At 41.8% G+C, this 25971-nt stretch overlaps 117 pseudogenes; all 117 read right to left on the reverse strand.

Moving 5' to 3' along the window:
• Positions 1–213: 213 nt before the first annotated feature.
• LOC142668563 (5S ribosomal RNA) lies at positions 214–332 on the reverse strand (annotated as a pseudogene).
• A 67-nt stretch (positions 333–399) lies between these two features.
• On the reverse strand, positions 400–518 carry LOC142668975 (5S ribosomal RNA; annotated as a pseudogene).
• Positions 519–772: 254 nt separating this feature from the next.
• On the reverse strand, positions 773–891 carry LOC142668738 (5S ribosomal RNA; annotated as a pseudogene).
• A 67-nt stretch (positions 892–958) lies between these two features.
• LOC142667961 (5S ribosomal RNA) lies at positions 959–1078 on the reverse strand (annotated as a pseudogene).
• Positions 1079–1145: 67 nt separating this feature from the next.
• Positions 1146–1264, reverse strand: LOC142668919 (5S ribosomal RNA; annotated as a pseudogene).
• A 67-nt stretch (positions 1265–1331) lies between these two features.
• LOC142668787 (5S ribosomal RNA) lies at positions 1332–1450 on the reverse strand (annotated as a pseudogene).
• A 67-nt stretch (positions 1451–1517) lies between these two features.
• Positions 1518–1636, reverse strand: LOC142668564 (5S ribosomal RNA; annotated as a pseudogene).
• A 67-nt stretch (positions 1637–1703) lies between these two features.
• Positions 1704–1822, reverse strand: LOC142668673 (5S ribosomal RNA; annotated as a pseudogene).
• A 67-nt stretch (positions 1823–1889) lies between these two features.
• Positions 1890–2008, reverse strand: LOC142668285 (5S ribosomal RNA; annotated as a pseudogene).
• Positions 2009–2075: 67 nt separating this feature from the next.
• Positions 2076–2194, reverse strand: LOC142668244 (5S ribosomal RNA; annotated as a pseudogene).
• Positions 2195–2448: 254 nt separating this feature from the next.
• Positions 2449–2567, reverse strand: LOC142667981 (5S ribosomal RNA; annotated as a pseudogene).
• Positions 2568–2634: 67 nt separating this feature from the next.
• On the reverse strand, positions 2635–2753 carry LOC142668039 (5S ribosomal RNA; annotated as a pseudogene).
• A 67-nt stretch (positions 2754–2820) lies between these two features.
• On the reverse strand, positions 2821–2939 carry LOC142667785 (5S ribosomal RNA; annotated as a pseudogene).
• A 67-nt stretch (positions 2940–3006) lies between these two features.
• LOC142668282 (5S ribosomal RNA) lies at positions 3007–3125 on the reverse strand (annotated as a pseudogene).
• A 67-nt stretch (positions 3126–3192) lies between these two features.
• On the reverse strand, positions 3193–3311 carry LOC142668463 (5S ribosomal RNA; annotated as a pseudogene).
• A 67-nt stretch (positions 3312–3378) lies between these two features.
• On the reverse strand, positions 3379–3497 carry LOC142668215 (5S ribosomal RNA; annotated as a pseudogene).
• Positions 3498–3751: 254 nt separating this feature from the next.
• Positions 3752–3870, reverse strand: LOC142667788 (5S ribosomal RNA; annotated as a pseudogene).
• A 67-nt stretch (positions 3871–3937) lies between these two features.
• On the reverse strand, positions 3938–4056 carry LOC142667891 (5S ribosomal RNA; annotated as a pseudogene).
• A 253-nt stretch (positions 4057–4309) lies between these two features.
• LOC142668161 (5S ribosomal RNA) lies at positions 4310–4428 on the reverse strand (annotated as a pseudogene).
• Positions 4429–4495: 67 nt separating this feature from the next.
• On the reverse strand, positions 4496–4614 carry LOC142667722 (5S ribosomal RNA; annotated as a pseudogene).
• Positions 4615–4681: 67 nt separating this feature from the next.
• On the reverse strand, positions 4682–4800 carry LOC142668789 (5S ribosomal RNA; annotated as a pseudogene).
• Positions 4801–4867: 67 nt separating this feature from the next.
• Positions 4868–4986, reverse strand: LOC142667841 (5S ribosomal RNA; annotated as a pseudogene).
• A 67-nt stretch (positions 4987–5053) lies between these two features.
• Positions 5054–5172, reverse strand: LOC142668283 (5S ribosomal RNA; annotated as a pseudogene).
• Positions 5173–5425: 253 nt separating this feature from the next.
• Positions 5426–5544, reverse strand: LOC142668050 (5S ribosomal RNA; annotated as a pseudogene).
• Positions 5545–5611: 67 nt separating this feature from the next.
• LOC142668140 (5S ribosomal RNA) lies at positions 5612–5730 on the reverse strand (annotated as a pseudogene).
• Positions 5731–5797: 67 nt separating this feature from the next.
• LOC142667797 (5S ribosomal RNA) lies at positions 5798–5916 on the reverse strand (annotated as a pseudogene).
• Positions 5917–5983: 67 nt separating this feature from the next.
• On the reverse strand, positions 5984–6102 carry LOC142668947 (5S ribosomal RNA; annotated as a pseudogene).
• A 67-nt stretch (positions 6103–6169) lies between these two features.
• Positions 6170–6288, reverse strand: LOC142668565 (5S ribosomal RNA; annotated as a pseudogene).
• A 67-nt stretch (positions 6289–6355) lies between these two features.
• On the reverse strand, positions 6356–6474 carry LOC142668357 (5S ribosomal RNA; annotated as a pseudogene).
• Positions 6475–6541: 67 nt separating this feature from the next.
• LOC142668566 (5S ribosomal RNA) lies at positions 6542–6660 on the reverse strand (annotated as a pseudogene).
• A 67-nt stretch (positions 6661–6727) lies between these two features.
• LOC142668479 (5S ribosomal RNA) lies at positions 6728–6846 on the reverse strand (annotated as a pseudogene).
• A 67-nt stretch (positions 6847–6913) lies between these two features.
• On the reverse strand, positions 6914–7032 carry LOC142668730 (5S ribosomal RNA; annotated as a pseudogene).
• A 67-nt stretch (positions 7033–7099) lies between these two features.
• LOC142668375 (5S ribosomal RNA) lies at positions 7100–7218 on the reverse strand (annotated as a pseudogene).
• Positions 7219–7471: 253 nt separating this feature from the next.
• On the reverse strand, positions 7472–7590 carry LOC142669008 (5S ribosomal RNA; annotated as a pseudogene).
• A 67-nt stretch (positions 7591–7657) lies between these two features.
• LOC142667828 (5S ribosomal RNA) lies at positions 7658–7776 on the reverse strand (annotated as a pseudogene).
• A 67-nt stretch (positions 7777–7843) lies between these two features.
• LOC142668358 (5S ribosomal RNA) lies at positions 7844–7962 on the reverse strand (annotated as a pseudogene).
• A 67-nt stretch (positions 7963–8029) lies between these two features.
• On the reverse strand, positions 8030–8148 carry LOC142668779 (5S ribosomal RNA; annotated as a pseudogene).
• A 67-nt stretch (positions 8149–8215) lies between these two features.
• LOC142668162 (5S ribosomal RNA) lies at positions 8216–8334 on the reverse strand (annotated as a pseudogene).
• Positions 8335–8401: 67 nt separating this feature from the next.
• LOC142668925 (5S ribosomal RNA) lies at positions 8402–8520 on the reverse strand (annotated as a pseudogene).
• A 67-nt stretch (positions 8521–8587) lies between these two features.
• On the reverse strand, positions 8588–8706 carry LOC142668376 (5S ribosomal RNA; annotated as a pseudogene).
• A 67-nt stretch (positions 8707–8773) lies between these two features.
• On the reverse strand, positions 8774–8892 carry LOC142668110 (5S ribosomal RNA; annotated as a pseudogene).
• A 67-nt stretch (positions 8893–8959) lies between these two features.
• LOC142668739 (5S ribosomal RNA) lies at positions 8960–9078 on the reverse strand (annotated as a pseudogene).
• A 67-nt stretch (positions 9079–9145) lies between these two features.
• On the reverse strand, positions 9146–9264 carry LOC142668426 (5S ribosomal RNA; annotated as a pseudogene).
• Positions 9265–9331: 67 nt separating this feature from the next.
• Positions 9332–9450, reverse strand: LOC142667938 (5S ribosomal RNA; annotated as a pseudogene).
• A 67-nt stretch (positions 9451–9517) lies between these two features.
• On the reverse strand, positions 9518–9636 carry LOC142668163 (5S ribosomal RNA; annotated as a pseudogene).
• A 67-nt stretch (positions 9637–9703) lies between these two features.
• LOC142668991 (5S ribosomal RNA) lies at positions 9704–9822 on the reverse strand (annotated as a pseudogene).
• Positions 9823–9889: 67 nt separating this feature from the next.
• On the reverse strand, positions 9890–10008 carry LOC142668790 (5S ribosomal RNA; annotated as a pseudogene).
• Positions 10009–10075: 67 nt separating this feature from the next.
• LOC142667988 (5S ribosomal RNA) lies at positions 10076–10194 on the reverse strand (annotated as a pseudogene).
• Positions 10195–10261: 67 nt separating this feature from the next.
• LOC142668149 (5S ribosomal RNA) lies at positions 10262–10380 on the reverse strand (annotated as a pseudogene).
• Positions 10381–10447: 67 nt separating this feature from the next.
• Positions 10448–10566, reverse strand: LOC142669016 (5S ribosomal RNA; annotated as a pseudogene).
• A 67-nt stretch (positions 10567–10633) lies between these two features.
• LOC142667876 (5S ribosomal RNA) lies at positions 10634–10752 on the reverse strand (annotated as a pseudogene).
• A 67-nt stretch (positions 10753–10819) lies between these two features.
• Positions 10820–10938, reverse strand: LOC142668568 (5S ribosomal RNA; annotated as a pseudogene).
• A 67-nt stretch (positions 10939–11005) lies between these two features.
• LOC142667822 (5S ribosomal RNA) lies at positions 11006–11124 on the reverse strand (annotated as a pseudogene).
• Positions 11125–11191: 67 nt separating this feature from the next.
• Positions 11192–11310, reverse strand: LOC142667962 (5S ribosomal RNA; annotated as a pseudogene).
• Positions 11311–11377: 67 nt separating this feature from the next.
• LOC142667993 (5S ribosomal RNA) lies at positions 11378–11496 on the reverse strand (annotated as a pseudogene).
• A 67-nt stretch (positions 11497–11563) lies between these two features.
• Positions 11564–11682, reverse strand: LOC142668758 (5S ribosomal RNA; annotated as a pseudogene).
• A 67-nt stretch (positions 11683–11749) lies between these two features.
• Positions 11750–11868, reverse strand: LOC142668553 (5S ribosomal RNA; annotated as a pseudogene).
• A 67-nt stretch (positions 11869–11935) lies between these two features.
• LOC142668807 (5S ribosomal RNA) lies at positions 11936–12054 on the reverse strand (annotated as a pseudogene).
• A 67-nt stretch (positions 12055–12121) lies between these two features.
• LOC142667786 (5S ribosomal RNA) lies at positions 12122–12240 on the reverse strand (annotated as a pseudogene).
• Positions 12241–12307: 67 nt separating this feature from the next.
• On the reverse strand, positions 12308–12426 carry LOC142668364 (5S ribosomal RNA; annotated as a pseudogene).
• Positions 12427–12493: 67 nt separating this feature from the next.
• On the reverse strand, positions 12494–12612 carry LOC142667904 (5S ribosomal RNA; annotated as a pseudogene).
• Positions 12613–12865: 253 nt separating this feature from the next.
• On the reverse strand, positions 12866–12984 carry LOC142668389 (5S ribosomal RNA; annotated as a pseudogene).
• A 253-nt stretch (positions 12985–13237) lies between these two features.
• LOC142668001 (5S ribosomal RNA) lies at positions 13238–13356 on the reverse strand (annotated as a pseudogene).
• Positions 13357–13423: 67 nt separating this feature from the next.
• On the reverse strand, positions 13424–13542 carry LOC142668225 (5S ribosomal RNA; annotated as a pseudogene).
• Positions 13543–13609: 67 nt separating this feature from the next.
• LOC142668933 (5S ribosomal RNA) lies at positions 13610–13728 on the reverse strand (annotated as a pseudogene).
• A 67-nt stretch (positions 13729–13795) lies between these two features.
• Positions 13796–13914, reverse strand: LOC142667855 (5S ribosomal RNA; annotated as a pseudogene).
• A 67-nt stretch (positions 13915–13981) lies between these two features.
• On the reverse strand, positions 13982–14100 carry LOC142668569 (5S ribosomal RNA; annotated as a pseudogene).
• A 67-nt stretch (positions 14101–14167) lies between these two features.
• Positions 14168–14286, reverse strand: LOC142667805 (5S ribosomal RNA; annotated as a pseudogene).
• Positions 14287–14353: 67 nt separating this feature from the next.
• On the reverse strand, positions 14354–14472 carry LOC142668541 (5S ribosomal RNA; annotated as a pseudogene).
• A 67-nt stretch (positions 14473–14539) lies between these two features.
• LOC142668060 (5S ribosomal RNA) lies at positions 14540–14659 on the reverse strand (annotated as a pseudogene).
• A 254-nt stretch (positions 14660–14913) lies between these two features.
• On the reverse strand, positions 14914–15032 carry LOC142667768 (5S ribosomal RNA; annotated as a pseudogene).
• Positions 15033–15099: 67 nt separating this feature from the next.
• Positions 15100–15218, reverse strand: LOC142668250 (5S ribosomal RNA; annotated as a pseudogene).
• Positions 15219–15471: 253 nt separating this feature from the next.
• LOC142668004 (5S ribosomal RNA) lies at positions 15472–15590 on the reverse strand (annotated as a pseudogene).
• Positions 15591–15657: 67 nt separating this feature from the next.
• On the reverse strand, positions 15658–15776 carry LOC142668989 (5S ribosomal RNA; annotated as a pseudogene).
• Positions 15777–15843: 67 nt separating this feature from the next.
• Positions 15844–15962, reverse strand: LOC142667977 (5S ribosomal RNA; annotated as a pseudogene).
• Positions 15963–16215: 253 nt separating this feature from the next.
• LOC142667943 (5S ribosomal RNA) lies at positions 16216–16334 on the reverse strand (annotated as a pseudogene).
• A 67-nt stretch (positions 16335–16401) lies between these two features.
• LOC142668828 (5S ribosomal RNA) lies at positions 16402–16520 on the reverse strand (annotated as a pseudogene).
• Positions 16521–16587: 67 nt separating this feature from the next.
• Positions 16588–16706, reverse strand: LOC142667963 (5S ribosomal RNA; annotated as a pseudogene).
• A 253-nt stretch (positions 16707–16959) lies between these two features.
• LOC142668311 (5S ribosomal RNA) lies at positions 16960–17078 on the reverse strand (annotated as a pseudogene).
• A 67-nt stretch (positions 17079–17145) lies between these two features.
• On the reverse strand, positions 17146–17264 carry LOC142667764 (5S ribosomal RNA; annotated as a pseudogene).
• A 67-nt stretch (positions 17265–17331) lies between these two features.
• On the reverse strand, positions 17332–17450 carry LOC142667756 (5S ribosomal RNA; annotated as a pseudogene).
• A 67-nt stretch (positions 17451–17517) lies between these two features.
• LOC142668759 (5S ribosomal RNA) lies at positions 17518–17636 on the reverse strand (annotated as a pseudogene).
• Positions 17637–17889: 253 nt separating this feature from the next.
• LOC142668508 (5S ribosomal RNA) lies at positions 17890–18008 on the reverse strand (annotated as a pseudogene).
• A 253-nt stretch (positions 18009–18261) lies between these two features.
• Positions 18262–18380, reverse strand: LOC142668460 (5S ribosomal RNA; annotated as a pseudogene).
• A 254-nt stretch (positions 18381–18634) lies between these two features.
• Positions 18635–18753, reverse strand: LOC142667769 (5S ribosomal RNA; annotated as a pseudogene).
• A 67-nt stretch (positions 18754–18820) lies between these two features.
• LOC142668454 (5S ribosomal RNA) lies at positions 18821–18939 on the reverse strand (annotated as a pseudogene).
• Positions 18940–19192: 253 nt separating this feature from the next.
• Positions 19193–19311, reverse strand: LOC142668690 (5S ribosomal RNA; annotated as a pseudogene).
• Positions 19312–19378: 67 nt separating this feature from the next.
• On the reverse strand, positions 19379–19497 carry LOC142668123 (5S ribosomal RNA; annotated as a pseudogene).
• A 67-nt stretch (positions 19498–19564) lies between these two features.
• On the reverse strand, positions 19565–19683 carry LOC142668239 (5S ribosomal RNA; annotated as a pseudogene).
• A 67-nt stretch (positions 19684–19750) lies between these two features.
• Positions 19751–19869, reverse strand: LOC142668740 (5S ribosomal RNA; annotated as a pseudogene).
• Positions 19870–19936: 67 nt separating this feature from the next.
• LOC142667757 (5S ribosomal RNA) lies at positions 19937–20055 on the reverse strand (annotated as a pseudogene).
• Positions 20056–20123: 68 nt separating this feature from the next.
• On the reverse strand, positions 20124–20242 carry LOC142668126 (5S ribosomal RNA; annotated as a pseudogene).
• Positions 20243–20309: 67 nt separating this feature from the next.
• Positions 20310–20428, reverse strand: LOC142668251 (5S ribosomal RNA; annotated as a pseudogene).
• A 67-nt stretch (positions 20429–20495) lies between these two features.
• Positions 20496–20614, reverse strand: LOC142668515 (5S ribosomal RNA; annotated as a pseudogene).
• Positions 20615–20681: 67 nt separating this feature from the next.
• On the reverse strand, positions 20682–20800 carry LOC142667986 (5S ribosomal RNA; annotated as a pseudogene).
• Positions 20801–20867: 67 nt separating this feature from the next.
• Positions 20868–20986, reverse strand: LOC142668741 (5S ribosomal RNA; annotated as a pseudogene).
• A 67-nt stretch (positions 20987–21053) lies between these two features.
• On the reverse strand, positions 21054–21172 carry LOC142667978 (5S ribosomal RNA; annotated as a pseudogene).
• Positions 21173–21425: 253 nt separating this feature from the next.
• Positions 21426–21544, reverse strand: LOC142668816 (5S ribosomal RNA; annotated as a pseudogene).
• A 67-nt stretch (positions 21545–21611) lies between these two features.
• LOC142668432 (5S ribosomal RNA) lies at positions 21612–21730 on the reverse strand (annotated as a pseudogene).
• Positions 21731–21797: 67 nt separating this feature from the next.
• LOC142667765 (5S ribosomal RNA) lies at positions 21798–21916 on the reverse strand (annotated as a pseudogene).
• Positions 21917–21983: 67 nt separating this feature from the next.
• Positions 21984–22102, reverse strand: LOC142667758 (5S ribosomal RNA; annotated as a pseudogene).
• A 67-nt stretch (positions 22103–22169) lies between these two features.
• Positions 22170–22288, reverse strand: LOC142668760 (5S ribosomal RNA; annotated as a pseudogene).
• Positions 22289–22540: 252 nt separating this feature from the next.
• On the reverse strand, positions 22541–22659 carry LOC142668498 (5S ribosomal RNA; annotated as a pseudogene).
• Positions 22660–22912: 253 nt separating this feature from the next.
• LOC142668182 (5S ribosomal RNA) lies at positions 22913–23031 on the reverse strand (annotated as a pseudogene).
• Positions 23032–23098: 67 nt separating this feature from the next.
• LOC142668879 (5S ribosomal RNA) lies at positions 23099–23217 on the reverse strand (annotated as a pseudogene).
• A 67-nt stretch (positions 23218–23284) lies between these two features.
• On the reverse strand, positions 23285–23403 carry LOC142668839 (5S ribosomal RNA; annotated as a pseudogene).
• A 67-nt stretch (positions 23404–23470) lies between these two features.
• Positions 23471–23589, reverse strand: LOC142668571 (5S ribosomal RNA; annotated as a pseudogene).
• Positions 23590–23842: 253 nt separating this feature from the next.
• On the reverse strand, positions 23843–23961 carry LOC142668164 (5S ribosomal RNA; annotated as a pseudogene).
• Positions 23962–24028: 67 nt separating this feature from the next.
• On the reverse strand, positions 24029–24147 carry LOC142668817 (5S ribosomal RNA; annotated as a pseudogene).
• Positions 24148–24214: 67 nt separating this feature from the next.
• Positions 24215–24333, reverse strand: LOC142668649 (5S ribosomal RNA; annotated as a pseudogene).
• Positions 24334–24400: 67 nt separating this feature from the next.
• On the reverse strand, positions 24401–24519 carry LOC142668386 (5S ribosomal RNA; annotated as a pseudogene).
• Positions 24520–24586: 67 nt separating this feature from the next.
• LOC142668572 (5S ribosomal RNA) lies at positions 24587–24705 on the reverse strand (annotated as a pseudogene).
• Positions 24706–24772: 67 nt separating this feature from the next.
• On the reverse strand, positions 24773–24891 carry LOC142668873 (5S ribosomal RNA; annotated as a pseudogene).
• A 67-nt stretch (positions 24892–24958) lies between these two features.
• Positions 24959–25077, reverse strand: LOC142668070 (5S ribosomal RNA; annotated as a pseudogene).
• A 253-nt stretch (positions 25078–25330) lies between these two features.
• LOC142668005 (5S ribosomal RNA) lies at positions 25331–25449 on the reverse strand (annotated as a pseudogene).
• Positions 25450–25516: 67 nt separating this feature from the next.
• On the reverse strand, positions 25517–25635 carry LOC142668743 (5S ribosomal RNA; annotated as a pseudogene).
• A 67-nt stretch (positions 25636–25702) lies between these two features.
• On the reverse strand, positions 25703–25821 carry LOC142667979 (5S ribosomal RNA; annotated as a pseudogene).
• Between the last annotated feature and the right edge of the window lie 150 nt (positions 25822–25971).

A 25971-nucleotide genomic window follows, 5' to 3' on the forward strand; every position in this document is an offset into this window, starting at 1 on the left:
AAACAAAATCTAAACGACATAATAAAAAGTCAACCGCACCACGGATTCCCAAACAGTCTCCCACACTGGTACTAGCGAGGCGTTAAGCTGTGTAACTTCTGCAATCTAACGAGAGCAGGCACATTCAGCTTAGAATGGCCATTAACATTAAATGCTTTAATCCATAGTTCTTTTTAATCGATTGTGAAACAAAATCTAAACGACATAATAAAAAGTCAACCGCACCACGGATTCCCAGACAGTCTCCCACACTGGTACTAGCGAGGCCTTAAGCTGTGTAACTTCTGCGATCTGACGAGAGCAGGCACATTCAGCTTAGAATGGCCATTGACATTAAATGCTTTAATCCATAGTCCTTTTTAATCGATTGTGAAACAAAATCTAAACGACATAATAAAAAGTCAACCGCACCACGTATTCCCAGACAGTCTCCCACACTGGTACTAGCGAGGCCTTAAGCTGTGTAACTTCTGCGATCTGACGAGAGCAGGCACATTCAGCTTAGAATGGCCATTGACGTTAAATGCTTTAATCCATAGTCCTATTTAATCTATTGTGAAACAAAATCTAAACGACATAATAAAAAGTCAACCGCACCACGGATTCCCAGACAGTCTCCCACACTGGTACTAGCGAGGCCTTAAGCTGTGTAACTTCGGCGATCTGACGAGAGCAGGCACATTCAGCTTAGAATGGCCATTTTGCATTAAATGCTTTAATCCATAGTCCTTTTTAATCGATTGTGAAACAAAATCTAAACGACATAATAAAAAGTCAACCGCACCACGGATTCCCAGACAGTCTCCCACACTGGTACTAGCGAGGCCTTAAGCTGTGTAACTTCTGCGATCTGACGAGAGCAGGGACATTCAGCTTAGAATGGCCATTGACATTAAATGCTTTAATCCATAGTCCTTTTTAATCGATTGTGAAACAAAATCTAAACGACATAATAAAAAGTCAACCGCACCACGGATTCCCAGACAGTCTCCCACACTGGTACTAGCGAGGGCCTTAAGCTGTGTAACTTCTGCGATCTGACGAGAGCAGGCACATTCAGCTTAGAATGGCCATTGACATTAAATGGTTTAATCCATAGTCCTTTTTAATCGATTGTGAAACAAAATCTAAACGACATAATAAAAAGTCAACCGCTCCACGGATTCCCAGACAGTCTCCCACACTGGTACTAGCGAGGCCTTAAGCTGTGTAACTTCTGCGATCTGACGAGAGCAGGCACATTCAGCTTAGAATGGCCATTGACTTTAAAAGCCTTAATCCATAGTCCTATTTAATCTATTGTGAAACAAAATCTAAACAACATAATAAAAAGTCAACCGCACCACAGATTCCCAGAGAGTCTCCCACACTGGTACTAGCGAGGCCTTAAGCTGTGTAACTTCTGCGATCTGACGAGAGCAGGCACATTCAGCTTAGAATGGCCATTGACTTTAAATGCTTTAATCCATAGTCCTTTTTAATCGAATGTGAAACAAAATCTAAACGACATAATAAAAAGTCAACCGCACCACGGATTCCCAGACAGTCTCCCACACTGGTACTAGCGAGGCCTTAAGCTGTGTAACTTCTGCGATCTGACGAGAGCAGGCACATTCAGCTTAGAATGGCCATTGACGTTAAATGCTTTAATCCATAGTCCTATTTAATCTATTGTGAAACAAAATCTAAACGACATAATAAAAAGTCAACCGCACCACGGATTCCCAGACAGTCTCCCACACTGGTACTAGCGAGGCCTTAAGCTGTGTAACTTCTGCGATCTGACGAGAGCAGGCGAATTCAGCTTAGAATGGCCATTGACATTAAATGCTTTAATCCATAGTCCTTTTTAATCGATTGTGAAACAAAATCTAAACGACATAATAAAAAGTCAACCGCACCACGGATTCCCAGACAGTCTCCCACACTGGTACTAGCGAGGCCTTAAGCTGTGTAACTTCTGCTATCTCACGAGAGCAGGGACATTCAGCTTAGAATGGCCATTGACATTAAATGCTTTAATCCATAGTCCTTTTTAATCGATTGTGAAACAAAATCTAAACGACATAATAAAAACTCAACCGCACCACGGATTCCCAGACAGTCTCCCACACTGGTACTAGCGAGGCCTTAAGCTGTGTAACTTCTGCGATCTGACAAGAGCAGGCACATTCAGCTTAGAATGGCCATTGACATTAAATGCTTTAATCCATAGTCCTTTTTAATCGATTGTGAAACAAAATCTAAACGACATAATAAAAAGTCAAACGCACCACGGATTCCTAGACAGTCTCCCACACTGGTACTAGCGAGGCCTTAAGCTGTGTAACTTCTGCGATCTGACGAGAGCAGGCACATTCAGCTTAGAATGGCCATTGACATTAAATGCTTTAATCCATAGTCCTTTTTAATCGATTGTGATACAAAATCTAAACGACATAATAAAAAAGTCAACCGCTCCACGGATTCCCAGACAGTCTCCCACACTGGTACTAGCGAGGCCTTAAGCTGAGTAACTTCTGCGATCTGACGAGAGCAGGGACATTCAGCTTAGAATGGCCATTGACATTATATGCTTTAATCCATAGTCCTTTTTAATCGATTGTGAAACAAAATCTAAACGACATAATAAAAATTCAACCGCACCACGGATTCCCAGACAGTCTCCCACACTGGTACTAGCGAGGCCCTAAGCTGTGTAACTTCTGCGATCTGACGAGAGCAGGCACATTCAGCTTAGAATAGCCATTGACTTTAAATGCTTTAATCCATAGTCCTATTTAATCTATTGTGAAACAAAATCTAAACGACATAATAAAAATTCAACCGCACCACGGATTCCCAGATAGTCTCCCACACTGGTACTAGCGAGGCCTTAAGCTGTGTAACTTCTGCGATCTGACGAGAGCAGGGACATTCAGCTTAGAATGGCCATTGACATTAAATGCTTTAATCCATAGTCCTTTTTAATCGATTGTGAAACAAAATCTAAACGACATAATAAAAATTCAACCGCACCACGGATTCCCAGACACTCTCCCACACTGGTACTAGCGAGGCCTTAAGCTGTGTAACTTCTGCGTTCTGACGAGAGCAGGCACATTCAGCTTAGAATGGCCATTGACGTTAAATTCTTTAATCCATAGTCCTTTTTAATCAATTGTGAATCAAAATCTAAACGACATAATAAAAAGTCAACCGCACCACGGATTCCCAGACCGTCTCCCACACTGGTACTGGTGAGGCCTTAAACTGTGTAACTTCTGCGATCTGACGAGAGCAGGCACATTCAGCTTAGAAAGGCCATTGACGTTAAATGCTTTAATCCATAGTCCTATTTAATCTATTGTGAAACAAAATCTAAACGACATAATAAAAATTCAACCGCACCACGGATTCCCAGACAGTCTCCCACACTGGTACTAGCGAGGCCTTAAGCTGTGTAACTTCTGCGATCTGACAAGAGCAGGCACATTCAGCTTAGAATGGCCATTGACATTAAATGCTTTAATCCATAGTCCTTTTTAATCGATTGTGAAACAAAATCTAAACGACATAATGAAAAGTCAAACGCACCACGGATTCCTAAACAGTCTCCCACACTGGTACTAGCGAGGCCTTAAGCTGTCTAACTTCTGCGATCTGACGAGAGCAGGCACATTCAGCTTAGAATGGCCATTGACATTAAATGCTTTAATCCATAGTCCTTTTTAATCGATTGTGATACAAAATCTAAACGACATAATAAAAAAGTCAACCGCTCCACGGATTCCCAGACAGTCTCCCACACTGGTACTAGCGAGGCCTTAAGCTGAGTAACTTCTGCGATCTGACGAGAGCAGGCACATTCAGCTTAGAATGGCCATTGACATTAAATGCTTTAATCCATAGTCCTTTTTAATCGATTGTGAAACAAAATCTAAACAACATAATAAAAAGTCAACCGCACCACAGATTCCCAGAGAGTCTCCCACACTGGTACTAGCGAGGCCTTAAGCTGTGTAACTTCTGCAATCTGACGAGAGCAGGCACATTCAGCTTAGAATGGCCATTGACGTTAAATGCTTTAATCCATAGTCCTATTTAATCTATTGTGAAACAAAATCTAAACGACATAATAAAAATTCAACCGCACCACGGATTCCAAGACAGTCTCCCACACTGGTACTAGCGAGGCCCTAAGCTATGTAACTTCTGCGATCTGACGAGAGCAGGCACATTCAGCTTAGAATAGCCATTGCCTTAAAATGCTTTAATCCATAGTCCTATTTAATCTATTGTGAAACAAAATCTAAACGACATAATAAAAAGTCAACCGCACCACGGATTCCCAGACAGTCTCCCACACTGGTACTAGCGAGGCGTTAAGCTGTGTAACTTCTGCGATCTAACGAGAGCAGGCACATTCAGCTTAGAATGGCCATTGACATTAAATGCTTTAATCTATAGTCCTTTTTAATCGATTGTGAAACAAAATCTAAACGACATAATAAAAAGTCAACCGCACCACGGATTCCCAGACAGTCTCCCACACTGGTATTAGCGAGGCCTTAAGCTGTGTAACTTCTGCGATCTGACGAGAGCAGGCACATTCAGCTTAGAATGGCCATTGACTTTAAAAGCCTTAATCCATAGTCCTATTTAATCTATTGTGAAACAAAATCTAAACAACATAATAAAAAGTCAACCGCACCACAGATTCCCAGAGAGTCTCCCACACTGGTACTAGCGAGGCCTTAAGCTGTGTAACTTCTGCGATCTGACGAGAGCAGGCACATTCAGCTTAGAATGGCCATTGACGTTAAATGCTTTAATCCATAGTCCTATTTAATCTATTGTGAAACAAAATCTAAACGACATAATATAAATTCAACCGCACCACGGATTCCCAGACAGTCTCCCACACTGGTACTAGCGAGGCCTTAAGCTGTGTAACTTCTGCGATCTGACGAGAGCAGGGACATTCAGCTTAGAATGGCCATTGACATTAAATGCTTTAATCCATAGTCCTTTTTAATCGATTGTGAAACAAAATCTAAACGACATAATAAAAATTCAACCGCACCACGGATTCCCAGACACTCTCCCACACTGGTACTAGCGAGGCCTTAAGCTGTGTAACTTCTGCGTTCTGACGAGAGCAGGCACATTCAGCTTAGAATGGCCATTGACGTTAAATGCTTTAATCCATAGTCCTTTTTAATCAATTGTGAATAAAAATCTAAACGACATAATAAAAACTCAACCGCACCATGGATTCCCAGACCTTCTCCCACACTGGTACTGGTGAGGCCTTAAGCTGTGTAACTTCTGCGATCTGACGAGAGCAGGCACATTCAGCTTAGAATGGCCATTGACGTTAAATGCTTTAATCCATAGTCCTATTTAATCTATTGTGAAACAAAATCTAAACGACATAATAAAAAATCAACCGCACCACGTATTCCCAGACAGTCTCCCACACTGGTACTAGCAAGGCCTTAAGCTGTGTAACTTCTACGATCTGACGAGAGCAGGCACATTCAGCTTAGAATGGCCATTGACGTTAAATGCTTTAATCCATACTCCTTTTTAATCAATTGTGAAACAAAATCTAAACGACATAATAAAAAGTCAACCGCACCACGGATTCCCAGTCCGTCTCCTACACTGGTACTGGTGAGGCCTTAAGCTGTGTAACTTCTGCGATCTGACGAGAGCAGGCACATTCAGCTTAGAATGGCCATTGACGTTTAATGCTTTAATCCATAGTCCTATTTAATCTATTGTGAAACAAAATCTAAACGACATAATAAAAAGTCAACCGCACCACGGATTCCCAGACTGTCTCCCACACTGGTACTAGCGAGGCCTTAAGCTGTGTAACTTCTGCGTTCTGACGAGAGCAGGCACATTCAGCTTAGAATTGCCATTGACGTTAAATGCTTTAATCCATAGTCCTATTTAATCTATTGTGAAACATAATCTAAACGACATAATAAAAAGTCAACCGCACCACGGATTCCCAGACAGTCTCCCACACTGGTACTAGCGAGGCCTTAAGCTGTGTAATTTCTGCAATCTGACGAGAGCAGGCACATTCAGCTTAGAATGGCCATTGACATTGAATGCTTTAATCCAAAGTCCTTTTTAATCGATTGTGAAACAAAATCTAAACGACATAATAAAAAGTCAACCGCACCACGGATTCCCAGACAGTCTCCCACACTGGTACTAGCGAGGCCTTAAGCTGTGTAACTTCTGCGATCTGACGAGAGCAGGCACATTCAGCTTAGAATGGCCATTGACATTAAATGCTTTAATCCATAGTCCTTTTTAATCGATTGTGAAACAAAATCTAAACGACATAATAAAAAGTCAACCGCACCACAGATTCCCAGACAGTCTCCCACACTGGTACTAGCGAGGCGTTAAGCTGTGTAACTTCTGCGATCTAACGAGAGCAGGCACATTCAGCTTAGAATGGCCATTGACATTAAATGCTTTAATCCATAGTCCTTTTTAATCGATTGTGAAACAAAATCTAAACGACATAATAAAAAGTCAACCGCACCACGGATTCCCAGACAGTCTCCCACACTGGTACTAGCGAGGCCTTAAGCTGTGTAACTTCTGCGATCTGACGAGAGCAGGCACATTCAGCTTAGAATGGCCATTGACATTAAATGCTTTAATCCATAGTCCTTTTTAATCGATTGTGAAACAAAATCTAAACGACATAATAAAAAGTCAACCGCACCACGGATTCCCAGACAGTCTCCCACACTGGTACTAGCGAGGCGTTAAGCTGTGTAACTTCTGCGATCTAACGAGAGCAGGCACATTCAGCTTAGAATGGCCATTGCCATTAAATGCTTTAATCCATAGTCCTTTTTAATCGATTGTGAAACAAAATCTAAACGACATAATAAAAAGTCAACCGCACCACGGATTCCCAGACAGTCTCCCACACTGGTACTAGCGAGGCCTTAAGCTGCGTAACTTCTGCGATCTGACGAGAGCAGGCACATTCAGCTTAGAATGGCCATTGACATTAAATGCTTTAATCCATAGTCCTTTTTAATCGATTGTGAAACAAAATCTAAACGACATAATAAAAAGTCAACCGCACCACGGATTCCAAGACAGTCTCCCACACTGGTACTAGCGAGGCCTTAAGCTGTGTAACTTCTGCGATCTGACGAGAGCAGGCACATTCCGCTTAGAATTGCCATTGACATTAAATGCTTTAATCCATAGTCCTTTTTAATCGATTGTGAAACAAAATCTAAACGACATAATAAAAAGTCAACCGCTCCACGGATTCCCAGACAGTCTCCCACACTGGTACTAGCGAGGCCTTAAGCTGAGTAACTTCTGCGATTTGACGAGAGCAGGCACATTCAGCTTATAATGGCGATTGACATTAAATGCTTTAATCCATAGTCCTTTTTAATCGATTGTGAAACAAAATCTAAACGACATAATAAAAAGGCAACCGCACCACGGATTCCCAGACAGTCTCCCACACTGGTACTAGCGAGGCCTTAAGCTGTGTAACTTCTGCGATCTGACGAGAGCAGGGACATTCAGCTTAGAATGGCCATTGACATTAAATGCTTTAATCTATAGTCCTTTTTAATCGATTGTGAAACAAAATCTAAACGACATAATAAAAAGTCAACCGCACCACGGATTCCAAGACAGTCTCCCACACTGGTACTAGCGAGGCCTTAAGCTGTGTAACTTCTGCGATCTGACGAGAGCAGGCACATTCAGCTTAGAATAGCCATTGACATTAAATGCTTTAATCCATAGTCCTTTTTAATCGATTGTGAAACAAAATCTAAACGACATAATAAAAAGTCAACCGCACCACAGATTCCCAGACAGTCTCCCACACTGGTACTAGCGAGGCGTTAAGCTGTGTAACTTCTGCGATCTAACGAGAGCAGGCACATTCAGCTTAGAATGGCCATTGACATTAAATGCTTTAATCCATAGTCCTTTTTAATCGATTGTGAAACAAAATCTAAACGACATAATAAAAAGTCAACCGCACCACGGATTCCCAGACAGTCTCCCACACTGGTACTAGCGAGGCCTTAAGCTGTGTAACTTCTGCGATCTGACGAGAGCAGGCACATTCAGCTTAGAATGGCCGTTGACATTAAATGCTTTAATCCATAGTCCTTTTTAATCGATTGTGAAACAAAATCTAAACGACATAATAAAAAGTCAACCGCACCACGGATTCCCAGACAGTCTCCCACACTGGTACTAGCGAGGCGTTAAGCTGTGTAACTTCTGCGATCTAACGAGAGCAGGCACATTCAGCTTAGAATGGCCATTGACATTAAATGCTTTAATCCATAGTCCTTTTTAATCGATTGTGAAACAAAATCTAAACGACATAATAAAAAGTCAACCGCACCACGGATTCCCAGACAGTCTCCCACACTGGTACTAGCGAGGGCTTAAGCTGCGTAACTTCTGCGATCTGACGAGAGCAGGCACATTCAGCTTAGAATGGCCATTGACATTAAATGCTTTAATCCATAGTCCTTTTTAATCGATTGTGAAACAAAATCTAAACGACATAATAAAAAGTCAACCGCACCACGGATTCCAAGACAGTCTCCCACACTGGTACTAGCGAGGCCTTAAGCTGTGTAACTTCTGCGATCTGACGAGAGCAGGCACATTCCGCTTAGAATTGCCATTGACATTAAATGCTTTAATCCATAGTCCTTTTTAATCGATTGTGAAACAAAATCTAAACGACATAATAAAAAGTCAACCGCTCCACGGATTCCCAGACAGTCTCCCACACTGGTACTAGCGAGGCCTTAAGCTGAGTAACTTCTGCGATTTGACGAGAGCAGGCACATTCAGCTTAGAATGGCGATTGACATTAAATGCTTTAATCCATAGTCCTTTTTAATCGATTGTGAAACAAAATCTAAACGACATAATAAAAAGTCAACCGCACCACGGATTCCCAGACAGTCTCCCACACTGGTACTAGCGAGGCCTTAAGCTGTGTAACTTCTGCGATCTGACGAGAGCAGGGACATTCAGCTTAGAATGGCCATTGACATTAAATGCTTTAATCTATAGTCCTTTTTAATCGATTGTGAAACAAAATCTAAACGACATAATAAAAATTCAACCGCACCATGGATTCCCAGACAGTCTCCCACACTGGTACTAGTGAGGCCTTAAGCTGTGTAACTTCTGCGTTCTGACGAGAGCAGGCACATTCAGCTTAGAATTGCCATTGACGTTAAATGCTTTAATCCATAGTCCTTTTTAATCAATTGTGAAACAAAATCTAAACGACATAATAAAAAGTCAACCGCACCACGGATTCCCAGACAGTTTCCCACACTGGTACTGGTGTGGCCTTAAGCTGTGTAACTTCTGCGATCTGACGAGAGCAGGGACATTCAGCTTAGAATGGCCATTGACATTAAATGCTTTAATCCATAGTCCTATTTAATCTATTGTGAAACAAAATCTAAACGACATAATAAAAAGTCAACCGCACCACGGATTCCCAGACAGTCTCCCACACTGGTACTAGCGAGGCGTTAAGCTGTGTAACTTCTGCGATCTAACGAGAGCAGGCACATTCAGCTTAGAATGGCCATTGACATTAAATGCTTTAATCTATAGTCCTTTTTAATCGATTGTGAAACAAAATCTAAACGACATAATAAAAAGTCAACCGCACCACGGATTCCCAGACAGTCTCCCACACTGGTACTAGCAAGGCCTTAAGCTGTGTAACTTCTGCGATCTGAAGAGAGCAGGCACATTCAGCTTAGAATGGCCATTGACTTTAAAAGCCTTAAACCATAGTCCTATTTAATCTATTGTGAAACAAAATCTAAACAACATAATAAAAAGTCAACCGCACCACAGATTCCCAGAGAGTCTCCCACACTGGTACTAGCGAGGCCTTAAGCTGTGTAACTTCTGCGATCTGACGAGAGCAGGCACATTCAGCTTAGAATGGCCATTGACGTTAAATGCTTTAATCCATAGTCCTATTTAATCTATTGTGAAACAAAATCTAAACGACATAATAAAAATTTAACCGCACCACGGATTCCCAGACAGTCTCCCACACTGGTACTAGCGAGGCCTTAAGCTGTGTAACTTCTGCGTTCTGACGAGAGCAGGCACATTCAGCTTAGAATGGCCATTGACGTTAAATGCTTTAATCCATAGTCCTTTTTAATCAATTGTGAAACAAAATCTAAACGACATAATAAAAAGTCAACCGCACCACGGATTCCCAGACAGTCTCCCACACTGGTACTGGTGAGGCCTTAAGCTGTGTAAATTCTGCGATCTGACGAGAGCAGGCACATTCAGCTTAGAATGGCCATAGACATTAAAAGCTTTAATCCATAGTCCTATTTAATCTATTGTGAAACAAAATCTAAACAACATAATAAAAAGTCAACCACACCACAGATTCCCAGAGAGTCTCCCACACTGGTACTAGCGAGGCCTTAAGCTGTGTAACTTCTGCGATCTGACGAGAGCAGGCACATTCAGCTTAGAATGGCCATTGACATTAAATGCTTTAATCCATAGTCCTTTTTAATCGATTGTGAAACAAAATTTAAACGACATAATAAAAATTCAACCGCACCACGGATTCCCAGACAGTCTCCCACACTGGTACTAGCGAGGCCTTAAGCTGTGTAACTTCTGCGATCTGACGAGAGCAGGCACATGCAGCTTAGAATGGCCATTGACGTTAAAAGCTTTTATCCATAGTCCTATTTAATCTATTGTGAAACAAAATCTAAACGACTTAATAAAAAGTCAACCGCACCACGGATTCCCAGACAGTCTCCCACACTGGTACTAGCGAGGCCTTAAGCTGTGTAACTTCTGCGATCTGACGAGAGCAGGCACATTCAGCTTAGAATGGCCATTGACATTAAAAGCCTTAATCCATAGTCCTATTTAATCTATTGTGAAACAAAATCTAAACAACATAATAAAAAGTCAACCGCACCACGGATTCCCAGACAGTCTCCCACACTGGTACTAGCGAGGCCTTAAGCTGTGTAACTTCTGTGATCTGACGAGAACAGGGACATTCAGCTTTGAATGGCCATTGACATTAAATGCTTTAATACATAGTCCTTTTTAATCGATTGTGAAACAAAATCTAAACGACATAATAAAAATTCAACCGCACCACGGATTCCCAGACAGTTTCCCACACTGGTACTAGCGAGGCCTTAAGCTGTGTAACTTCTGCGTTCTGACGAGAGCAGGCACAATCAGCTTAGAATGGCCATTGACGTTAAATGCTTTAATCCATAGTCCTATTTAATCTATTGTGAAACAAAATCTAAACGACATAATAAAAAGTCAACCGCACCACGGATTCCCAGACAGTCTCCCACACTGGTACTAGCAAAGCCTTAAGCTGTGTAACTTCTGCGCTCTGACGAGAGCAGGCACATTCAGCTTAGAATGGCCATTGACATTAAATGCTTTAATCCATAGTCCTTTTTAATCGATTGTGAAACAAAATCTAAACGACATAATAAAAAGTCAACCGCACCACGGATTCCCAGACAGTCTCCCACACTGGTACTAGCGAGGCCTTAAGCTGTGTAACTTCTGCGGTCTGACGAGAGCAGGCACATTCAGCTTAGAATGGCCATTGACATTAAATGCTTTAATCCATAGTCCTTTTTAATCGATTGTGAAACAAAATCTAAACGACATAATAAAAATTCAACCGCACCACGGATTCACAGACAGTCTCCCACACTGGTACTAGCGAGGCCTTAAGCCGTGTAACTTCTGCGTTCTGACGAGAGCATGCACATTCAGCTTAGAATGGCCATTGACGATAAATGCTTCAATCCATAGTCCTATTTAATCTATTGTGAAACAAAATCTAAACGACATAATAAGAAGTCAACCGCACCACGGATTCCCAGACAGTCTCCCAAACTGGTACTAGCGAGGCCTTAAGCTGTGTAACTTCTGCGATCTGACGAGAGCAGGCACATTCAGCTTAGAATGACCATTGACATTGAATGCTTTAATCCATAGTCCTTTTTAATCGATTGTGAAACAAAATCTAAACGACATAATAAAAAGTCAACCGCACTACGGATTCCCAGACAGTCTCCCACACTGGTACTAGCGAGGCCTTAAGCTGTGTAACTTCTGCGATCTGACGAGAGCAGGCACATTCAGCTTAGAATGGCCATTGACATTAAATGCTTTAATCCATAGTCCTTTTTAATCGATTGTGAAACAAAATCTAAACGACATAATAAAAAGGCAACCGCACCACGGATTCCCAGACAGTCTCCCACACTGGTACTAGCGAGGCCTTAAGCTGTGTAACTTCTGCGATCTGACGAGAGTAGGGACATTCAGCTTAGAATGGCCATTGACATTAAATGCTTTAATCCATAGTCCTTTTTAATCGATTGTGAAACAAAATCTAAACGAAAAAATAAAAATTCAACCGCACCACGGATTCCCAGACAGTCTCCCACACTGGTACTAGCGAGGCCTTAAGCTGTGTAACTTCTGCGATCTGACGAGAGCAGGCACATTCAGCTTAGAATAGCCATTGACGTTAGATGCTTTAATCCATAGTCCTATTTAATCTATTGTGAAACAAAATCTAAACGACATAATAAAAAGTCAACCGCACCACGGATTCCCAGACAGTCTCCCACACTGGTACTAGCGAGGCGTTAAGCTGTGTAACTTCTGCGATCTAACAAGAGCAGGGACATTCAGCTTAGAATGGCCATTGACATTAAAGGCTTTAATCCATAGTCCTTTTTAATCGATTGTGAAACAAAATCTAAACGACACAATAAAAATTCAACCGCACCACGGATTCCCAGACAGTCTCCCACACTGGTACTAGCGAGGCCTTAAGCTGTGTAACTTCTGCGATCTGACGAGAGCAGGGACATTCAGCTTAGAATGTCCATTGACATTAAATGCTTTAATCCATAGTCCTTTTTAATCGATTGTGAAACAAAATCTAAACGACATAATAAAAATTCAACCGCGCCACGGATTCCAAGACAGTCTCCCACACTGGTACTAGCGAGGCCTTAAGCTGTGTAACTGCTGCGTTCTGACGAGAGCAGGCACATTGAGCTTAGAATGGCCATTGACGTTAAATGCTTTAATCCATAGTCCTATTTAATCTATTGTGAAACAAAATCTAAACGACATAATAAAAAGTCAGCCACACCACGGATTCCCAGACAGTCTCCCACACTGGTACTAGCGAGGCCTTAAGCTGTGTAACTTCTGCGATCTGACGAGAGCAGGCACATTCAGCTTAGAATGGCCATTGACATTAAATGCTTTAATCCATAGTCCTTTTTAATCGATTGTGAAACAAAATCTAAACAACATAATAAAAAGTCAACCGCACCACGGATTCCCAGACAATCTCCCACACTGGTACTAGCGAGGGCTTAAGCTGTGTAACTTCTGCGATCTGACGAGAGCAGGCACATTCAGCTTAGAATGGCCATTGACATTAAAAGCCTTAATCCATAGTCCTATTTAATCTATTGTGAAACAAAAGCTAAACAACATAATAAAAAGTCAACCGCACCACGGATTCCCAGACAGTCTCCCACACTGGTACTAGCGAGGCCTTAAGCTGTGTAACTTCTGCGTTCTGACGAGAGCATGCACATTCAGCTTAGAATGGCCATTGACGATAAATGCTTTAATCCATAGTCCTATTTAATCTATTGTGAAACAAAATCTAAACGACATAATAAGAAGTCAACCGCACCACGGATTCCCAGACAGTCTCCCACACTGGTACTAGCGAGGCCTTAAGCTGTGTAACTTCTGTGATCTAACGAGAGCAGGCACATTCAGCTTAGAATGGCCATTGACATTAAATGCTTTAATCCATAGTCCTTTTTAATCGATTGTGAAACAAAATCTAAACGCCATAATAAAAAGTCAACCGCACCACGGATTCCCAGACAGTCTCCCACACTGGTACTAGCGAGGCCTTAAGCTGTGTAACTTCTGCGATCTGACGAGAGCAGGCACATTCAGCTTAGAATGGCCATTGACATTAAATGCTTTAATCCATAGTCCTTTTTAATCGATTGTGAAACAAAATCTAAACGACATAATAAAAAGTCAACCGCACTACGGATTCCCAGACAGTCTCCCACACTGGTACTAGCGAGGCCTTAAGCTGTGTAACTTCTGCGATCTGACGAGAGCAGGAACATTCAGCTTAGAATGGCCATTGACATTAAATGCTTTAATCCATAGTCCTTTTTAATCGATTGTGAAACAAAATCTAAACGACATAATAAAAAGGCAACCGCACCACGGATTCCCAGACAGTCTCCCACACTGGTACTAGCGAGGCCTTAAGCTGTGTAACTTCTGCGATCTGACGAGAGTAAGGACATTCAGCTTAGAATGGCCATTGACATTAAATGCTTTAATCCATAGTCCTTTTTAATCGATTGTGAAACAAAATCTAAACGACATAATAAAAATTCAACCGCACCACGGATTCCCAGACAGTCTCCCACACTGGTACTAGCGAGGCCTTAAGCTGTGTAACTTCTGCGATCTCGACGAGAGCAGGCACATTCAGCTTAGAATGGCCATTGACGTTAAATGCTTTAATCCATAGTCCTATTTAATCTATTGTGAAACAAAATCTAAACGACATAATAAAAAGTCAACCGCACCACGGATTTCCAGACAGTCTCCCACACTGGTACTAGCGAGGCGTTAAGCTGTGTAACTTCTGCGATCTAACAAGAGCAGGGACATTCAGCTTAGAATGGCCATTGACATTAAAGGCTTTAATCCATAGTCCTTTTTAATCGATTGTGAAACAAAATCTAAACGACACAATAAAAATGTCAACCGCACCACGGATTCCCAGACAGTCTCCCACACTGGTACTAGCGAGGCCTTAAGCTGTGTAACTTCTGCGTTCTGACCAGAGCAGGCACATTCAGCTTAGAATGGCCATTGACATTAAAAGCCTTAATCCATAGTCCTATTTAATCTATTGTGAAACAAAATCTAAACAACATAATAAAAAGTCAACCGCACCACGGATTCCCAGACAGTCTCCCACACTGGTACTAGCGAGGTCTTAAGCTGTGTAACTTCTGCGATCTGACGAGAGCAGGGACATTCAGCTTAGAATGTCCATTGACATTAAATGCTTTAATCCATAGTCCTTTTTAATCGATTGTGAAACAAAATCTAAACGACATAATAAAAATTCAACCGCACCACGGATTCCAAGACAGTCTCCCACACTGGTACTAGCGAGGCCTTAAGCTGTGTAACTGCTGCGTTCTGACAAGAGCAGGCACATTGAGCTTAGAATGGCCATTGACGTTAAATGCTTTAATCCATAGTCCTATTTAATCTATTGTGAAACAAAATCTAAACGACATAATAAAAAGTCAGCCGCACCACGGATTCCCAGACAGTCTCCCACACTGGTACTAGCGAGGCCTTAAGCTGTGTAACTTCTGCGATCTGACGAGAGCAGGCACATTCAGCTTAGAATGGCCATAGACATTAAATGCTTTAATCCATAGTCCTTTTTAATCGATTGTGAAACAAAATCTAAACAACATAATATAAAGTCAACCGCACCACGGATTCCCAGACAGTCTCCCACACTGGTACTAGCGAGGCCTTAAGCTGTGTGACTTCTGCGATCTGACGAGAGCAGGGACATTCAGCTTAGAATGGCCATTGACATCAAATGCTTTAATCCATAGTCCTTTTTAATCGATTGTGAAACAAAATCTAAACGACATAATAAAAATTCAACCACACCACGGATTCCCAGACAGTCTCCCACACTGGTACTAGCGAGGCCTTAAGCTGTGTAACTTCTGCGATCTGACGAGAGCAGGCACATTCAGCTTAGAATGGCCATTGACGTTAAATGCTTTACTCCATAGTCCTATTTAATCTATTGTGAAACAAAATGTAAACGACATAATAAAAAGTCAACCGCACCACGGATTCCCAGACAGTCTCCCACAATGGTACTAGCGAGGCGTTAAGCTGTGTAACTTCTGCAATCTAACGAGAGCTTGCACATTCAGCTTAGAATGGCCATTGACATTAAATGCTTTAATCCATAGTCCTTTTTAATCGATTGTGAAACAAAATCTAAACGACATAATAAAAATTCAACCGCACCACGGATTCCCAGACAGTTTCCCACACTGGTACTAGCGAGGCCTTAAGCTGTGTAACTTCTGCGATCTGACGAGAGCAGGCACATTCAGCTTAGAATGGCCATTGACATTAAAAGCCTTGATCCATAGTCCTATTTAATTTATTGTGAAACAAAATCTAAACAACATAATAAAAAGTCAACCGCACCACGTATTCCCAGACAGTCTCCCACACTGGTACTAGCGAGGCCTTAAGCTGTGTAACTTCTGCGATCTGACGAGAACAGGGACATTCAGCTTAGAATGGCCATTGACATTAAATGCTTTAATACATAGTCCTTTTTAATCGATTGTGAAACAAAATCTAAACGACATAATAAAAATTCAACCGCACCACGGATTCCCAGACAGTTTCCCACACTGGTACTAGCGAGGCCTTAAGCTGTGTAACTTCTGCGTTCTGACGAGAGCAGGCACAATCAGCTTAGAATGGCCATTGACGTTAAATGCTTTAATCCATAGTCCTATTTAATCTATTGTGAAACAAAATCTAAACGACATAATAAAAAGTCAAATGCACCACGGATTCCCAGACAGTCTCCCACACTGGTACTAGCAAAGCCTTAAGCTGTGTAACTTCTGCGATCTGACGAGAGCAGGCACATTCAGCTTAGAATGGCCATTGACATTAAATGCTTTAATCCATAGTCCTTTTTAATCGATTGTGAAACAAAATCTAAACGACATAATAAAAAGTCAACCGCACCACGGATTCCCAGACAGTCTCCCACACTGGTACTAGCGAGGCCTTAAGCTGTGTAACTTCTGCGGTCTGACGAGAGGAGGCACATTCAGCTTAGAATGGCCATTGACATTAAATGCTTTAATCCATAGTCCTTTTTAATCGATTGTGAAACAAAATCTAAACGACATAATAAAAATTCAACCGCACCACGGATTCCCAGACAGTTTCCCACACTGGTACTAGCGAGGCCTTAAGCTGTGTAACTTCTGCGTTCTGACGAGAGCAGGCACATTCAGCTTAGAATGGCCATTGACGTTAAATGCTTTAATCCATAGTCCTATTTAATCTATTGTGAAACAAAATCTAAACGACATAATAAAAAGTCAACCGCACCACGGATTCCCAGACAGTCTCCCACACTGGTACTAGCAAAGCCTTAAGCTGTGTAACTTCTGCGATCTGACGAGAGCAGGCACATTCAGCTTAGAATGGCCATTGACATTAAATGCTTTAATCCATAGTCCTTTTTAATCGATTGTGAAACAAAATCTAAACGACATAATAAAAAGTCAACCGCACCACGGATTCCCAGACAGTCTCCCACACTGGTACTAGCGAGGCCTTAAGCTGTGTAACTTCTGCGGTCTGACGAGAGCAGGCACATTCAGCTTAGAATGGCCATTGACATTAAATGCTTTAATCCATAGTCCTTTTTAATCGAATGTGAAACAAAATCTAAACAACATAATAAAAACACAACCGCACCACGGATTCCCAGACAGTCTCCCACACTGGTACTAGCGAGGCGTTAAGCTGTGTAACTTCTGCGATCTAACAAGAGCAGGGATATTCAGCTTAGAATGGCCATTGACATTAAAGGCTTTAATCCATAGTCCTTTTTAATCGATTGTGAAACAAAATCTAAACGACACAATAAAAATTCAACCGCACCACGGATTCCCAGACAGTCTCCCACACTGGTACTAGCGAAGCCTTAAGCTGTGTAACTTCTGCGATCTGACGAGAGCAGGCACATTCAGTTTAGAATGGCCATTAACATTAAAAGCCTTAATCCATAGTCCTATTTAATCTATTGTGAAACAAAATCTAAACGACATAATAAAAAGTCAACCGCACCACGGATTCCCAGACAGTCTCCCACACTGGTACTAGCAAGGCGTTAAGCTGTGTAACTTCTGCGATCTAACAAGAGCAGGGACATTCAGCTTAGAATGGCCATTGACATTAAAGGCTTTAATCCATAGTCCTTTTTAATCGATTGTGAAACAAAATCTAAACGACACAATAAAAATTCAACCGCACCACGGATTCTCAGACAGTCTCCCACACTGGTACTAGCGAGGCCTTAAGCTGTGTAACTTCTGCGTTCTGACCAGAGCAGGCACATTCAGCTTAGAATGGCCATTGACGTTAAATGCTTTAATCCATAGTCCTATTTAATCTATTGTGAAACAAAATCTAAACGACATAATAAAAAGTCAACCGCACCACGGATTCCCAGACAGTCTCCCACACTGGTACTAGCGAGGCGTTAAGCTGTGTAACTTCTGCGATCTAACAAGAGCAGGGACATTCAGCTTAGAATGGCCATTGACATTAAAGGCGTTAATCCATAGTCCTTTTTAATCGATTGTGAAACAAAATCTAAACGACACAATAAAAATGTCAACCGCACCACGGATTCCCAGACAGTCTCCCACACTGGTACTAGCGAGGCCTTAAGCTGTGTAACTTCTGCGTTCTGACCAGAGCAGGCACATTCAGCTTAGAATGGCCATTGACATTAAAAGCCTTAATCCATAGTCCTATTTAATCTATTGTGAAACAAAATCTAAACAACATAATAAAAAGTCAACTGCACCACGGATTCCCAGACAGTCTCCCACACTGGTACTAGCAAGGTCTTAAGCTGTGTAACTTCTGCGATCTGACGAGAGCAGGGACATTCAGCTTAGAATGTCCATTGACATTAAATGCTTTAATCCATAGTCCTTTTTAATCGATTGTGAAACAAAATCTAAACGACATAATAAAAATTCAACCGCACCACGGATTACAAGACAGTCTCCCACACTGGTACTAGCGAGGCCTTAAGCTGTGTAACTGCTGCGTTCTGACGAGAGCAGGCACATTGAGCTTAGAATGGCCATTGACGTTAAATGCTTTAATCCATAGTCCTATTTAATCTATTGTGAAACAAAATCTAAACGACATAATAAAAAGTCAGCCGCACCACGGATTCCCAGACAGTCTCCCACACTGGTACTAGCGAGGCCTTAAGCTGTGTAACTTCTGCGATCTGACGAGAGCAGGCACATTCAGCTTAGAATGGCCACAGACATTAAATGCTTTAATCCATAGTCCTTTTTAATCGATTGTGAAACAAAATCTAAACAACATAATATAAAGTCAACCGCAACACGGATTCCCAGACAGTCTCCCACACTGGTACTAGCGAGGCCTTAAGCTGTGTAACTTCTGCGATCTGACGAGAGCAGGGACATTCAGCTTAGAATGGCCATTGACATCAAATGCTTTAATCCATAGTCCTTTTTAATCGATTGTGAAACAAAATCTAAACGACATAATAAAAATTCAACCACACCACGGATTCCCAGACAGTCTCCCACACTGGTACTAGCGAGGCCTTAAGCTGTGTAACTTCTGCGATCTGACGAGAGCAGGCACATTCAGCTTAGAATGGCCATAGACATTAAATGCTTTAATCCATAGTCCTTTTTAATCGATTGTGAAACAAAATCTAAACAACATAATATAAAGTCAACCGCACCACGGATTCCCAGACAGTCTCCCACACTGGTACTAGCGAGGCCTTAAGCTGTGTAACTTCTGCGATCTGACGAGAGCAGGGACATTCAGCTTAGAATGGCCATTGACATCAAATGCTTTACTCCATAGTCCTATTTAATCTATTGTGAAACAAAATCTAAACGACATAATAAAAAGTCAACCGCACCACGGATTCCCAGACAGTCTCCCACACTGGTACTAGCAAAGCCTTAAGCTGTGTAACTTCTGCGATCTGACGAGAGCAGGCACATTCAGCTTAGAATGGCCATTGACATTAAATGCTTTAATCCATAGTCCTTTTTAATCGATTGTGAAACAAAATCTAAACGACACAATAAAAATGTCAACCGCACCACGGATTCCCAGACAGTCTCCCACACTGGTACTAGCGAGGCCTTAAGCTGTGTAACTTCTGCGTTCTGACCAGAGCAGGCACATTCAGCTTAGAATGGCCATTGATATTAAAAGCCTTAATCCATAGTCCTATTTAATCTATTGTGAAACAAAATCTAAACAACATAATAAAAAGTCAACCGCACCACGGATTCCCAGACAGTCTCCCACACTGGTACTAGCGAGGTCTTAAGCTGTGTAACTTCTGCGATCTGACGAGAGCAGGGACATTCAGCTTAGAATGTCCATTGACATTAAATGCTTTAATCCATAGTCCTTTTTAATCGATTGTGAAACAAAATCTAAACGACATAATAAAAATTCAACCGCACCACGGATTCCAAGACAGTCTCCCACACTGGTACTAGCGAGGCCTTAAGCTGTGTAACTGCTGCGTTCTGACGAGAGCAGGCACATTGAGCTTAGAATGGCCATTGACGTTAAATGCTTTAATCCATAGTCCTATTTAATCTATTGTGAAACAAAATCTAAACGACATAATAAAAAGTCAGCCGCACCACGGATTCCCAGACAGTCTCCCACACTGGTACTAGCGAGGCCTTAAGCTGTGTAATTTCTGCGATCTGACGAGAGCAGGCACATTCAGCTTAGAATGGCCATAGACATTAAAGGCTTTAATCCATAGTCCTTTTTAATCGATTGTGAAACAAAATCTAAACAACATAATATAAAGTCAACCGCACCACGGATTCCCAGACAGTCTCCCACACTGGTACTAGCGAGGCCTTAAGCTGTGTAACTTCTGCGATCTGACGAGAGCAGGGACATTCAGCTTAGAATGGCCATTGACATCAAATGCTTTAATCCATAGTCCTTTTTAATCGATTGTGAAACAAAATCTAAACGACATAATAAAAATTCAACCACACCACGGATTCCCAGACAGTCTCCCACACTGGTACTAGCGAGGCCTTAAGCTGTGTAACTTCTGCGATCTGACGAGAGCAGGCACATTCAGCTTAGAATGGCCATTGACGTTAAATGCTTTACTCCATAGTCCTATTTAATCTATTGTGAAACAAAATGTAAACAACATAATAAAAAGTCAACCGCACCACGGATTCCCAGACAGTCTCCCACACTGGTACTAGCGAGGCGTTAAGCTGTGTAACTTCTGCAATCTAACGAGAGCTTGCACATTCAGCTTAGAATGGCCGTTGACATTAAATGCTTTAATCCATAGTCCTTTTTAATCGATTGTGAAACAAAATCTAAACGACATAATAAAAAGTCAACCACACCACGGATTCCCAGACAGTCTCCCACACTGGTACTAGCGAGGCCTTAAGCTGTGTAACTTCTGCGATCTGACGAGAGCAGGCACATTCAGCTTAGAATGGCCATTGACATTAAATGCTTTAATCCATAGTCCTTTTTAATCGATTGTGAAACAAAATCTAAACGACATAATAAAAAGTCAACCGCACCACGGATTCCCAGACAGTCTCCCACACTGGTACTTGCGAGGCCTTAAGCTGTGTAACTTCTGCGGTCTGACGAGAGGAGGCACATTCAGCTTAGAATGGCCATTGACATTAAATGCTTTAATCCATAGTCCTTTTTAATCGATTGTGAAACAAAATCTAAACGACATAATAAAAATTCAACCGCACCACGGATTCCCAGACAGTTTCCCACACTGGTACTAGCGAGGCCTTAAGCTGTGTAACTTCTGCGTTCTGACGAGAGCAGGCACATTCAGCTTAGAATGGCCATTGACGTTAAATGCTTTAATCCATAGTCCTATTTAATCTATTGTGAAACAAAATCTAAACGACATAATAAAAAGTCAACCGCACCACGGATTCCCAGACAGTCTCCCACACTGGTACTAGCAAAGCCTTAAGCTGTGTAACTTCTGCGATCTGACGAGAGCAGGCACATTCAGCTTAGAATGGCCATTGACATTAAATGCTTTAATCCATAGTCCTTTTTAATCGATTGTGAAACAAAATCTAAACGACATAATAAAAAGTCAACCGCACCACGGATTCCCAGACAGTCTCCCACACTGGTACTAGCGAGGCCTTAAGCTGTGTAACTTCTGCGGTCTGACGAGAGCAGGCACATTCAGCTTAGAATGGCCATTGACATTAAATGCTTTAATCCATAGTCCTATTTAATCTATTGTGAAACAAAATCTAAACAACATAATAAAAAGTCAACCGCACCACGGATTCCCAGACAGTCTCCACACTGGTACTAGCGAGGTCTTAAGCTGTGTAACTTCTGCGATCTGACGAGAGCAGGGACATTCAGCTTAGAATGTCCATTGACATTAAATGCTTTAATCCATAGTCCTTTTTAATCGATTGTGAAACAAAATCTAAACGACATAATAAAAATTCAACCGCACCACGGATTACAAGACAGTCTCCCACACTGGTACTAGCGAGGCCTTAAGCTGTGTAACTGCTGCGTTCTGACGAGAGCAGGTACATTCAGCTTAGAATGGCCATTGACGTTAAATGCTTTAATCCATAGTCCTATTTAATCTATTGTGAAACAAAATCTAAACGACATAATAAAAAGTCAACCGCACCACGGATTCCCAGACACTCTCCCACACTGGTACTAGCGAGGGCTTAAGCTGTGTAACTTCTGCGATCTAACGAGAGCAGGCACATTCAGCTTAGAATTGCCATTGACATTAAATGCTTTAATCCATAGTCCTTTTTAATCGATTGTGAAACAAAATCTAAACGACATAATAAAAAGTCTACCGCACCACGGATTCCCAAACAGCCTCCCACACTGGTACTAGCGAGGCCTTAAGCTGTGTAACATCTGCGTTCTGACGAGAGCAGGCACATTCAGCTTAGAATGGCCATTGACGTTAAATGCTTTAATCCATAGTCCTATTTAATCTATTGTGAAACAAAATCTAAACGACATAATAAAAAGTCAACCGCACCATGGATTCCCAGACAGTCTCCCACACTGGTACTAGCGAGGCCTTAAGCTGTGTAATTTCTGCGATCTGATGAGAGCAGGCACATTCAGCTTAGAATGGCCATTGACATTAAATGCTTTAATCCATAGTCCTTTTTAATCGATTGTGAAACAAAATCTAAACGACATAATAAAAAGTCAACCGCACCACGGATTCCCAGACAGTCTCCCACACTGGTACTAGCGAGGCCTTAAGCTGTGTAACTTCTGCGTTCTGACGAGAGCAGGCACATTCAGCTTAGAATGGCCATTGACGTTAAATGCTTTAATCCATAGTCCTATTTAATCTATTGTGAAACAAAATCTAAACGACATAATAAAAAGTCAACCGCACCACGGATTCCCAGACAGTCTCCCACACTGGTACTAGCGAGGCCTTAAGCTGTGTAACTTCTGCGATCTGACGAGAGCAGGCACATTCAGCTTAGAATGGCCATTGACATTAAATGCTTTAATCCATAGTCCTTTTTAATCGATTGTGAAACAAAATCTAAACGACATAATAAAAATTCAACCGCTCCACGGATTGCCAGACAGTCTCCCACACTGGTACTAGCGAGGACTTAAGCTGTGTAACCTCTGCGATCTGACGAGAGTAGGCACATTCAGCTTAGAATGGCCATTGACGTTAAATCCTTTAATCCATAGTCCTATTTAATCTATTGTGAAACAAAATCTAAACGACATAATAAAAAGTCAACCGCACCACGGATTCCCAGACAGTCTCCCACACTGGTACTAGCGAGGCGTTAAGCTGTGTAACTTCTGCGATCTAACGAGAGCAGGCACATTCAGCTTAGAATGGCCATTGACGTTAAATGCTTTAATCCAAAGTCCTATTTAATCTATTGTGAAACAAAATCTAAACGACATAATCAAAAGTCAACCACACCACGGATTCCCAGACAGTCTCCCACACTGGTACTAGCGAGGCCTTAAGCTGTGTAACTTCTGCGATCTGACGAGAGCAGGCACATTCAGCTTAGAATGGCCATTGACATTAAACGCTTTAATCCATAGTACTTTTTAATCGATTGTGAAACAAAATCTAAACGACATAATAAAAAGTCAACCGCACCACGGATTCCCAGACAGTCTCCCACACTGGTACTAGCGAGGCCTTAAGCTGTGTAACTTCTGCGATCTGACGAGAGCAGGAACATTCAGCTTAGAATGGCCATTGACATTAAATGCTTTAATCCATAGTCCTTTTTAATCGATTGTGAAACAAAATCTAAACGACATAATAAAAAGTCAACCGCACCACGGATTCCCAGACAGTCTCCCACACTGGTACTAGCGAGTCCTTAAGCTGAGTAACTTCTGCGATCTGACGAGAGCAGGCACATTCAGCTTAGAATGGCCATTAACATTAAAAGCCTTAATCCATAGTCCTTTTTAATCGATTGTGAAACAAAATCTAAACTACATAATAAAAAGTCAACCGCACCACGGATTCCCAGACAGTCTCCCACACTGGTACTAGCGAGGCCTTAAGCTGTGTAACTTCTGCGATCTGACGAGAGCAGGCACATTCAGCTTAGAATGGCCATTGACATTAAAAGCCTTAATCCATAGTCCTATTTAATCTATTGTGAAACAAAATCTAAACAACATAGTAAAAAGTCAACCGCACCACGGATTCCCAGACAGTCTCCCACACTGGTACTAGCGAGGCCTTAAGCTGTGTAACTTCTGCGATCTGACGAGAGCAGGGACCTTCAGCTTAGAATGGCCATTGACATTAAATGCTTTAATCCATAGTCCTTTTTAATCGATTGTGAAACAAAATCTAAACGACATAATAAAAATTCAACCGCACCACGGATTCCCAGACAGTCTCCCACACTGGTACTAGCGAGGCCTTAAGCTGTGTAACTTCTGCGTTCTGACGAGAGCAAGCACATTCAGCTTAGAATTGCCATTGACGTTAAATGTTTTAATCCATAGTCCTATTTAATCTATTGTGAAACAAAATCTAAACGACATAATAAAAATTCAACCGCACCACGGATTACAAGACAGTCTCCCACACTGGTACTAGCGAGGCCTTAAGCTGTGTAACTGCTGCGTTCTGACGAGAGCAGGCACATTGAGCTTAGAATGGCCATTGACGTTAAATGCTTTAATCCATAGTCCTATTTAATCTATTGTGAAACAAAATCTAAACGACATAATAAAAAGTCAGCCGCACCACGGATTCCCAGACAGTCTCCCACACTGGTACTAGCGAGGCCTTAAGCTGTGTAACTTCTGCGATCTGACGAGAGCAGGCACATTCAGCTTAGAATGGCCATAGACATTAAATGCTTTAATCCATAGTCCTTTTTAATCGATTGTGAAACAAATTCTAAACAACATAATATAAAGTCAACCGCACCACGGATTCCCAGACAGTCTCCCACACTGGTACTAGCGAGGCCTTAAGCTGTGTAACTTCTGCGATCTGACGAGAGCAGGGACATTCAGCTTAGAATGGCCATTGACATCAAATGCTTTAATCCATAGTCCTTTTTAATCGATTGTGAAACAAAATCTAAACGACATAATAAAAATTCAACCACACCACGGATTCCCAGACAGTCTCCCACACTGGTACTAGCGAGGCCTTAAGCTGTGTAACTTCTGCGATCTGACGAGAGCAGGCACATTCAGCTTAGAATGGCCATTGACGTTAAATGCTTTACTCCATAGTCCTATTTAATCTATTGTGAAACAAAATGTAAACGACATAATAAAAAGTCAACCGCACCACGGATTCCCAGACAGTCTCCCACACTGGTACTAGCGAGGCGTTAAGCTGTGTAACTTCTGCAATCTAAC

The sequence above is a fragment of the Rhinoderma darwinii genome (assembly GCF_050947455.1).
Source record: "Rhinoderma darwinii isolate aRhiDar2 chromosome 1 unlocalized genomic scaffold, aRhiDar2.hap1 SUPER_1_unloc_11, whole genome shotgun sequence".
NCBI lineage: Eukaryota > Metazoa > Chordata > Amphibia > Anura > Rhinodermatidae > Rhinoderma > Rhinoderma darwinii.